This window comes from Neovison vison, chromosome 12 (genome assembly GCF_020171115.1).
Source record: "Neovison vison isolate M4711 chromosome 12, ASM_NN_V1, whole genome shotgun sequence".
NCBI classification, from domain to species: domain Eukaryota; kingdom Metazoa; phylum Chordata; class Mammalia; order Carnivora; family Mustelidae; genus Neogale; species Neogale vison.
The window spans coordinates 120,397,791-120,409,543 of NC_058102.1; positions in this window are offsets into that span (position 1 = coordinate 120,397,791).

Sequence of the window (11,753 nt, forward strand, 5' to 3'; positions counted from 1 at the left end):
AAAAACCATAGAGGATTCAAGTAAATAAAATTATAAATGGGGGCGCCTGGGTGGCTCAGTGGTTTAAGCCTCTGCCTTCAGCTCAGGTCATGATCTCAGGGTCCTGGGATCGAGCCCCACATCGGGCTCTCTGCTCAGCGGGGAGCCTGCTTCCCCCTCTCTCTCTGCCTGCCTCTCTGCCTACTTGTGATCTCTCTCTATCAAATAAATAAATAAAAATCTTAAAAAAAATTATAAATGAATGGGGAGACATTTTAAGTAATACCATACAAAAATGAAGGATTGTATGAAACTACTATAAACAACTATATGTCAATGAATTTGCCAACCTAGAAGAAATTAATAAATTCCTGTGAATATACAACCAACCGAGAATGAATCATGAAGAAATAGAAAAATCTGAAAGGACACATTCCCAGTAAAAAGACTGCATCAGCAATCAAAAATCTCCAAAGAAGAGAAGTCCAAAATCATATGGCTTTGTAGGTGAATTCTCCAAACATTTAAATAAAAATTAGTATTAATCATTCTCAAATTTTTCTAAAAAATAAGGGGAATACTTCCAAATTCATTTTATGAGGTCAGCATTGCCTTGATATCAAAAGGAGACAAGGAAATTTCAAGAAAATTATAGGCCAATATCCCTGATGAACATAGATGCAAAATATATTTAACAAAATATTAACAAACCAAATATAGCAATACATTAACAAGGTTATATACCACAATCAAGTGGTAATTATTCCTGGGATGAAAGGATGGCTTGACATCCACAAATTAATCCATATAATACACCACTTTAACAAAATGAAGGTTAAAAATTTTATGATCATCTCTTTAGATGTAGAAAATGCATTTGATAAAATTCAGCAACAATTCTCAATGACATGAGTATAGAAGGAATGTACCGCAACATAATTTAGTCATATATTACAAACTCATAGCTTGTACTCACACTCAATATTATATTCAATGGTGAAAATGGAAAGCTTTTTTTCTAAGATCAGGAACAAGACAAGAATGTATAATCTCACCATTTTTTTTTTTTTTTTTTTTTTTTTTTTTTTTTTTTTTTTTTTTTTCATTCATTCATTCAAGTCTTTATTGAGTCTCAGGAATTATTCTAGGTACATAGAGAATATAAGAAGTTTACAAGGCAGTTCTCTTTAGTTTTAACTAAGATAAGACACACCTTCACGAACATTGATGTTATAGTTCAAGATTTCACTGCTGGAGGGATAAAGCCCCAACTCACCCCTCACAAAGCATACAAGCTCCACCCCAGTTTGGCCCCCTGCCAGTGACATCTCCCCATAGGAGTCTGCTGTTCCCCAGAGAAGTCATTTTCACTCATCCTGTGACCATATGTAGGCACAGTTCTATGCACTTTATTCATTCTCATAACTTTAAGAGACCAGTACCATTATTATGCACACTCTCCAGGTGAGGTTACAAGCCCAGAGAGGTGAAGTAACTTCTTCGTGTTCATGAAAGCTTATAGGTACTGGGGCCAGGATTCCAGGTCTGGCTCCAAGGCTTATGCTCTCCACAAGTACACCTGGGTCACAGCCATCTTTCTCCAGCCCCAGACATGTTCAAACCCTTTCATGTCTCTGCAGCTTTGGATTTTCTCCCTGTTGCCCTACCCACAAATGCAGCAAGAAGGCTGCCACCTCTGTGCCACCTTCCACAGCCACTTCCTCAGGTCATTCTCTACCTTCTTCCTCTATGGCCTAATCTTTCATGGGTCTCTCCTAACTCCTAACATGTCCTTATATGTCCTCAAGGACAGGAACCTTGATCTGTTTGTCAACAGGTCTTTTCCAGGATCTGTCACACATAAGATCACATGTGATGCTGAACTGGATCCAAAGAAAAATGTAAATCCTAAATAAGTGGAGTCCATATTGAGAGTCATCAATGTTAGAAGAAAGAGAGGGTCCTGTAGTCTGAGGTAGCCTGGAGAATTCTTCTGAAGGGAGTAGCCCCTGGCTAGACTGTAAGGGATGAGCAAAACCTGTTCCACTGAGGGTGATCAAGGGGGTGTACACAGGCCAAGGGACTCCAGTGCACAGGGTGTTCAGATGTTGGTCTTTAAATCAAACTTGCTAGAGCACAGGCTGCAGGCAAAAATCAGGGATCAAGAGGCAAGAATATCAAACTGCCAATACAAACACCAGGATCTTAAGTTCTTCCTAAGTAAATCCAGAAAAACCAGAACACTTCTGAGTACAAGAGACCTGGAGGGGGAAAAAAAGATTAATCAGATTTAGATTTTTTTTATACTTTCTATTGGATAATATGAATATGGTACATAATTAACTGCAAGGTTGGAACTGCTCTGAATCTGGCACTGTTTTAAACACACCAGTATCAGCATATAGAGATTTCACTGCATTTTCTTGGCAACCAGGCCATCTGAGTTGTTGTCATCAATCAGGGCCTGACCTGAGATCTAAAATGTCCATGTGATGCCCACTGTGCCAACAGCAAGCTCCTCCCCAGGTTTCTCATAGTTTTGGTACAAACAGTCCTGCCATATGCAGGCTCCTGCCAAGAAAGGACAGCACTGACCATACAAAAGGGGTATTTCTTGAGAGGGATATAGGGTGGATTTCTATGTCACCTTTTTTGGGAGGGGGCGTGGTTCTGGAAAGTATATGCCACCGGGTTTGGGTTACTGATGGAATGTCTTCACAAACCAGACTGAATGGACTAGAAGGGTTGAGTTTTCTACTCCGCAGGTTGTACCTCCTGTCTGGTCTAGCTTTGCTTTTATTACCACCTTTCTTCTAGGTGAATGAGAAGAACATAAGGAATGTATAAATACTATTAGAACATAAGGAATGTATAAATATTTATGTCCACAAAAGAAAACCTCTTCATTATTCTTCATAAGACCCCAGACCCACCAGAACATCCTTGAGGTGTGTGAGAGAGGCCCATCTGACTGCCTATCCCTAAAAGAGAATCAGTTATAGGTAGTAAGGTTGTCATCAGGTGAGAAAATCTTTCCTTTTACTTCTACATATTTGCCTTAGATTCTTCACAAATAAAAATAACACAACATTTCCTCAGCATTACTAAATCTACAAATTACCTTAATGACCTTGATCTCATTTAAACTCATTTTGCAAGTGGGCAAACATTGTTCCTTGAGTTTAACTGATTGCTTACGATTGCAAAGTTACTAATAGTGCCAGGCCCACGTCTAGGACTTCAGGGTCCAACTCTGTTCTACTTCATAGCAAACACATTATAACATATTTTCACACATATTTTCAGAACATATAAATTTTTGCTTTATAACTTTTATAATTCCAATTTGGGGTTTTGTTATAACTTATAAATGTTTTCCTGTGATTCAGACTTACATTTTATGTAATCGTATAGGGCTTGAGTTGAGTAGCAACTAACTCATTGATATCATGTTACATTTTGCAGACTCTTAATTAAAAATTTATTTCAATTTCAATGTTTTTTCCTCATGTTTAGGAGCCAATATGTTTTTTTTCCAGGTCTGAAATATTCTCGTGGAAGGTCATGGGACCCAAGCAACAATCCAAGAATGCTTCATGGCAGAAAGAGCCCTATTCTGGCTGCTGTACCACTCAGCCCCTAGCAGAGGAATGTGATGTGAGCAAAAGCTTAGAAGCTGGAATATAGAAGGTAGGTAAAGTAGGTAAAGTTGGCTGTCACAGATTCAGCTGGCTGGAGCAGAAAGGACAGACCCAGTCCATCTCTGATCTTCTAGCTAGCTCCGTGGAACTTCTCTGGGATAATCTTCTGCCTGCACTCTGAAACAGGCTGTGTCCTTATGTTAAACCATACTATTAATCCACAGAGTTAAGCAGCATCCAGAAAAACGTCAATGATCAAAGGAAGAGTTTATCCTATATATTAGTAGAGCCCTCTCTAAAACAAATCTCACAGGATTCAGGGATACTGGTCTTGACTGACCTCATCACCAAAAACCCCAACCCCAGGGAGAGCTGGGATTGAGGAGGAACTCAAGAGAGAGCAGAGGGAGCCCCCACTTCTGTTGCCATGGGGACATGCAGAATCCTTCCACAAACCAAGCCTGGGATTAAAGCCATTCCTACTGAAACTCTTGCTGGGTGGCCTTGCTTTGGAGGCAACATTTTCCCAATAATTCTGAGTAAGTTGTTTTTGTAAAATGCATTCTCAATGCACAGGCCAGGGAAAACAATTATTTAAAGGCATACTGCCCCAAATCCTTTTAGAAAAAAAGAAAGAAATCTTCAATACTGTAAGCAGTCACTCCCTAAATTCTCCTTTTGGATGTCCATGTTTTTGTGTTCTGCAGAGTTTTATTAAATGAGAACACATTACCACAAGACTTGCTAAAAACATATTGCATCAGGCCTTGGAATTTAGAAAGAAAAATGAATTGTTCTTTGTGCCATGCCACCTTCTTCAGTAACTGAAACAAATTTGAAAATGTGGAGAAACCTGGGGATTTGGGAGAAGCTCTTCACTCATCTATTCCCCTAGTTGCCATGGAGAACAACAGTTTTACAGGCATCTTTAAATAAAGTCAACCCAGAGCCGAAACCTCACCTTTTGAGGGAGAAAGAATATTAAGGGTGTGGGAGACAATTCTCTTTGCTGTTCTAAACAGCAAGTAGTCTGAGGAAGACACAAGTGAACCTCATGTTTATTCTGAAGAGACATTCATGTGGGAGGTAGCAAGTGGTTCTGGAGCACTGCACCCCCCAGAACTTTCCAGGGTCTACCCTTTATGTTCAAAGTCTCATTTCTGATCCTCAGAGCTATGGGGTTTCTCTCTCCATGTTCATCACGTTTCATTTACCAAATATTCTGCTTCTTTGTACCCAGTAATCCTGGAATTCCCAAGAACATGGTCTGCCCTTTCTCATTGACTATAAATAACTTCCTCTGACTCTTCTGTCCAACTTCTCCCTCTCCACCTTCAAATCTCTCCCAGAAACTCTCATCCCTTGGGAACCTCCTTTGTTCCAGTTACCTTCAGGAAGGAGACTAGCCAATAATAATAATCATCATCATAATAATAATATAGACATATATTATGCACCTATGAAGCACTTAACATAGATCATCTCATTTTATCTTCTGGCAACCTTAAGATAAGTCCTATTTCTTTTTTTTTTTTTTTTTTTTTTTTTTTTATTTTCAACTTTTTTTTTTTTTTCCCAATTTATTTATTTTCAGAAAAACAGTATTCATTATTTTTTCACCACACCCAGTGCTCCATGCAAGCTGTGCCCTCTATAATACCCACCACCTGGTACCCCAACCTCCCACCCCCCCGCCACTTCAAACCCCTCAGACTGTTTTTCAGAGTCCATAGTCTCTCATGGTTCACCTCCCCTTCCAATTTACCCAAATTCCCTACTACTCTCTAACGCCCCTTGTCCTCCATGCTATTGGTTATGCTCCACAAATGAGTGAAACCATATGATAATTGACTCTCTCTGCTTGACTGATTTCACTCAGCATAATCTCTTCCAGTCCCATCCATGTTGCTACAAAAGTTGGATATTCGTCCTTTCTGATGGAGGCATAATACTCCATAGTGTATATGGACCACATCTTCCTTATCCATTCATCCGTTGAAGGGCATCTTGGTTCTTTCCATAGTTTGGCGACTGTGGCCATTGCTGCTATAAACATTGGGGTACAGATGGCCCTTCTTTTCACGACATCTGTATCTTTGGGGTAAATACCCAGGAGTGCAATTGCAGGGTCGTAGGGAAGCTCTATTTTTAATTTCTTGAGGAATCTCCACACTGTTCTCCAAAGAGGCTGCACCAACTTGCATTCCCACCAACAGTGTAAGAGGGTTCCCCTTTCTCCACATCCTCTCCAACACATGTTGTTTCCTGTTTTGTTAATTTTGGCCATTCTAACTGGTGTAAGGTGATATCTCAATGTGGTTTTAATTTGAATCTCCCTGAGGGCTAATGATGATGAGCATTTTTTCATGTGTCTGATAGCCATTTGTATTTCTTGATTGGAGAAGTGTCTGTTCATATCTTCTGCCCATTTTTTGATGTGTTTGTCTGTTTCGTGTGGGTTGAGTTTGAGGAGTTCATTATAGATCCTGGATATCAACCTTTTGTCTGTACTGTCATTTGCAAATATCTTCTCCCATTCCGTGGGTTGCCTCTTTGTTTTTTTGACTGTTTCCTTTGCTGTGCAGAAGCTTTTGATTTTGATGAAGTCCCAGAAGTCTATTTTCGCTTTTGTTTCCTTTGCCTTTGGAGACGTATCTTGAAAGAAGTTGCTGTGGCTGATATCGAAGAGATTACTGCCTATGTTCTCCTCTAAGATTCTGATAGATTCCTGTCTCACGTTGAGGTCTTTTATCCATTTTGAGTTGATCTTTGTGTACGGTGTAAGAGAATGGTCGAGTTTCATTCTTCTACATATAGCTGTCCAGTTTTCCCAGCACCATTTATTGAAGAGACTGTCTTTTTTCCACTGTATATTTTTTCCTGTTTTGTCGAAGATTAATTGACCATAGAGTTGAGGGTCCATATCAGGGCTCTCTACTCTGTTCCACTGGTCTATGTGTCTGTTTTTATGCCAGTACCATGCTGTCTTGGTGATCACAGCTTTGTAATAAAGCTTGAAATCAGGTAAGGTGATGCCGCCAGCTTTATTTTTGTTTTTCAACGTTTCCTTAGCGATTCGGGGTCTCTTCTGATTCCATACAAATTTTTGGATTATTTGCTCCAGCTCTTTGAAGAATGCCGGTGGAATTTTGATCGGAATGGCATTAAAAGTATAGATTGCTCTAGGCAGTATAGACATTTTAACGATGTTTATTCTTCCGATCCAAGAGCATGGAATGGTCTTCCATCTTTTTGTGTCTTCTTCAATTTCTTTCATGAGTGTTCTATAGTTCCTCAAGTATAGATCCTTTACCTCTTTAGTTAGGTTTATTCCCAGGTATCTCATGGTTCTTGGTGCTATAGTAAATGGAATCGATTCTCTAATTTCCCTTTCTGTATTTTCCTTGTTAGTGTATAAGAAAGCCACTGATTTCTGCACATTGACTTTGTATCCTGCCACGCTGCTGAATTGCTGTATGAGTTCTAGTAGTTTGGGGGTGGAGTCTTTTGGGTTTTCCATATAAAGAATCATGTCATCTGCGAAGAGAGAGAGTTTGACTTCTTCATTACCAATTTGGATACCTTTTATTTCTCTCTGTTGTCTGATTGCTGTTGCTAGGACTTCTAATACTATGTTGAACAAGAGTGGTGAAAGTGGGCATCCTTGTCTTGTTCCTGATCTCAACGGGAAGGCTGCAAGCTTTTTCCCATTGAGGATGATATTTGCTGTGGGTCTTTCATAGATAGATTTGATGAGGTTCAGGAATGTTCCCTCTATCCCTATACTTTGAAGCGTTTTAATCAGGAACGGATGTTGGATTTTGTCAAATGCTTTTTCTGCATCAATTGAGAGGACCATGTGGTTCTTCTCTCTTCTCCTATTAATTTGTTGTATCACATTGATTGATTTACGAATGTTGAACCATCCTTGTAGCCCAGGGATGAATCCCACCTGATCATGGTGGATAATCTTTTTAATGTGTTGTTGGATCCTGTTGGCTAGGATCTTGTTGAGAATCTTAGCATCCATATTCATCAGTGATATTGGTCTGAAATTCTCCTTTTTGGTATGGTCCTTGCCTGGTTTGGGGATCAGGGTAATGCTGGCTTCATAGAAAGAGTCTGGAAGTTTTCCTTCTGCTTCAATTTTTTGAAACAGCTTCAGGAGAATAGGTGTTATTTCTTCTTGGAAGGTTTGGTAGAATTCCCCAGGGAATCCGTCAGGTCCTGGGCTCTTGTTTTTTGGGAGATTTTTGATCACTGCTTCAATCTCGTTATTAGATATCGGTCTATTCAGGTTGTTGATTTCTTCCTGGTTCAATTTTGGTAGTTTATATTTTTCCAGGAATGCATCCATTTCATCAAGGTTGCTAAGCTTATTGGCATATAACTGTTCGTAGTAACTTCTGATGATTGTTTCTACTTCCTTGGTGTTAGTTGTGATTTCTCCCCTTTCATTCATAATTTTATGAATTTGGGATTTCTCTCTTTTCTTTTGGATTAGTGTAGCCAGTGGCTTATCGATCTTATTGATTCTTTCAAAAAACCAGCTTCTAGTTTCATTGATACGTTCTACTGTATCTCTGGTTTCTCCCTCATTGATCTCAGCTCTAATCTTGATGATTTCCCTTCTTATGTGTGGAGTTGGTTTGATTTGTTGTTGATCCTCCAGTTCTTTAAGGTGTAGAGACAGCTGGTGTGTTCTGGATTTTTCAATTTTTTTGAGCAAGGCTTGGATGGCTATATATTTTCCCCTTAGGACCGCCTTTGCTGTATCCCATAGGTTTTGGACCGAAGTGTCTTCATTCTCATTGGTTTCCATGAATTGTTTCAGTTCTTCTTTGATCTCCTGGTTGATCCAAGCATTCTTAAGCAAGGTGGTCTTTAGCTTCCAGGTGTTTGAGTTCCTTCGGAACTTTTCCTTGTGATTGAGCTCCAGTTTCAAAGCATTGTGATCTGAGAATATGCAGGGAATAATCTCAGTCTTTTGGTATCGGCTGAGTCCTGATTTGTGACCCAGTATGTGGTCTATTCTGGAGAAGGTTCCGTGTGCACTTGAGAAGAATGAGTATTCTGCTGTTTTAGGGTGGAATGTTCTGTATATATCTATGAGGTCCATCTGGTCCAATGTGTCGTTCAATGCTCTTGTTTCTTTATTGATTTTCTGCTTCGATGATCTGTCTAATTCTGAAAGAGGCGTGTTAAGATCACCTACGATTAGTGTATTCATATCAATATGACTCTTTATCTTGATTAACAGTTTTCTTAAGTAATTGGCTGCTCCCATATTGGGAGCATAGATATTTACAATTGTTAGATCATCTTGGTGGATAGTCCCTTTAAGGATTATGTAGTGTCCTTCTGTATCTCTGACTACAGTCTTTAGTTTGAAGTCTAATTTATCTGATATGAGAATCGCTACCCCAGCCTTCTTTTGAGTCCCATTGGCATGAAAGATGCTTCTCCACCCCTTCACTTTCAGTCTGCGTGTATCTTTAGGCTCAAAATGGGTCTCTTGTAGACAGCATATGGATGGGTCCTGTCGTTTTATCCAATCTGCAACCCTGTGCCGTTTTATGGGTGCATTGAGGCCATTCACATTGAGAGTGATTATTGATAGATACGTTTTTATTGACATCGAGTTACCTTTGAAGTCTTTCTTTCTGTAGACTGTCTCTATATTTCTGTTCAATGCTATTCTTGGGATTTTTCCTCTTTTATAGAACCCCCCTTAATATTTCCTGCAGTATCGGCTTGGTGGTTGCATAGTCTTTTAAGTCTTGCCGGTCTTGGAAACTCTTTATCTCTCCATCCATTTTGAATGTCAGTCTTGCTGGATAAAGTATTCTTGGCTGCATGTTCTTCTCATTTAGTGCCCTGAATATATCTTGCCAGCCTCTTCTGGCTTGCCAGGTCTCTGTGGACAGGTCTGACGTTATTCTGATGGGCTTCCCTCTGTAAGTAAGGAGCCTCTTTGCCCTGGCAGCTTTCAAGAGATTATACCTACAATTATAATTTCTCAATTTGACTATCAGGTGTCGTGATGTTTTTTTGGAGTGTATAATCTTGGGTGGAGACCGTTCAGCCTCTAGTACATGAACGCTGGTTTCATTCGCGAGATTCGGAAAGTTTTCATGAAGGACTTGTTCCACGACATCTTCTAGACTTCTTTCTTTCTCCTCCCCTTCAGGAATTCCAATAATTCTGACGTTGGAACGCTTCATGGCATCACTTATTTCCCTAATTCTGCTTTCGTGGGATCTAAGCTGTTTGTTCCAGGCTTCCTCCTGATCCTTTCTCTCTATCTGTTTGTCTTCCAGATCACTAATTCTATCTTCTGTCTCAGTTACCCTAGCTTTGAGAGAGTTTAGATTGGATTGGAACTCATTGAGAGCATTGTGGACCTCCTCCCTGGTAGCTTTAAGCTCCGCCCTAACATTGTGAACATCCTGTCTGGTCGCTTTCAGTTCGGCTCTAATCAATTCTGTTTGGTCATCCATGGCTTTCTCCAACCTAGCTATTGCCTGGATAATTGTTAGCCTGAATTCTCTTTCCGACATATTGTCTATGTTGATAGCCGTTAGCTCTGTTGTGGAAGGTCCATCCTCTGTATTTTTCTTCTGTTGGGCATTCCTCCTCCTAGTCATTTTGGTGGGAGAAGACTGAACAGATGTAGCTGGATGTATCAACTCTGGTGCAGTCAAGGTGCACCCTGGAACACTTCCTGATCTCCGTCTCAGAAGCCTCAGTCTGGGTGCAGAAGCTGAATAAATTCCCCCTTGGATGCTGGCAGTGCAGGTTCCAAGTTAAAGACCCTGGGGGCGCAGGATCTTTTGCTCGTCCCCAAAGCCAAGGCAGTGGCGGCTGTCTGGGAGCTCCTGACCGCCAGAGAGGTTCCAAGCAGCGATCGCACACTGAGATTTTGCCGCTGGCCGGGGCTGGGAGTGCCCGGCTTGCGCGCACCTCTTTTCAGAGGCGGCTGTGGGTCGGGCGCGCGTCTGGGGCACTGAGAACGGGGCGCTGGTCCGTAAGTCGCAGGCTGGGCTTTTGCGCGCCTCTGTCCGGGGAAGAGTTTCGCGGGCGCGAGGCTTAGACTTTGAAACAATGGCCCGGGTCTAGAAGCGCCCCAGGGCCTTAGAAACCCAGGAGAGCTGGAGCGACGTACACGCGCATCTCAAGCTTTGTGGTAGGGCTAGCGCGCGTTCTGCAGACCGGCTCCCATCCCCTCACAGGAGCCGGAACCCCGCGCTCTGGGGCACGCTGGCGGCTTAGGGACCAGGAGCCGGTTTCTCCGCCGCACTCTCTCTGCTTCCGCGCCGGGGAGGCCGTCTGGGACCGGGGACTCAAGCCCCTGTCCCTAGCCGCCCCGATTCCCACAGTTTGCCCCCGCGATCCTTTGCTCTTTTGGAGTGCTTTCAACCAGTCTCCGAGTTAATGCTGGTCCCCAGACGCAGGGCACTCTCGCTCCTATCGGGGTATTACTTTCCCACCGGTCGCCTCTGGTGGCTCCCTCCCCCTTTTGTTTATCTTCCGATCTCAGTCCGCTGTTCCCATTCCGCTTTACCTGCTCACTGGCGTCTTCTGCCCCTGTAGAGATCCAGACGTGTATAATTCTGATCTCAGGCTGATTTCATGGGTGATCAGAGTTCTTTGGTAGGTAATCAGCTCACTTTGGGGTACCAGCTGAAAAGACGCCTCTTCCTAGTACCCCGCCATCTTTATTTTTCCTATCTCACCATTTTTATTCAACATACTGCTGGAACTCCTGGCCATAGCAATCAGACAAAAGAAAGAAATGAGAGGCATCCAAATTGGAAAGGAAAAAGTAAAACTCTCTATTGAAGAAAATAAAAATAAATGGAAAGATATTCAGCACTCATGGATTGGAAAAATTTATATTGCTAAAATGTCCAACCAAAACAATCTATAGATCCAATACCCTCCCTAAGTGACATTTTTCATAGAAATAATATTTAAAAATCCTAACATTTGTATGGAAGAGAATTATATGGAATATAACAGCCAAAGCACTCTTAAGCAAGTAGAATGAAGTTGGAGGCATTATACTTCCTGATTTCAAACTATATTACAAAACTATAGTGATCAAAATAGTATGGTACTGACATAAAAATA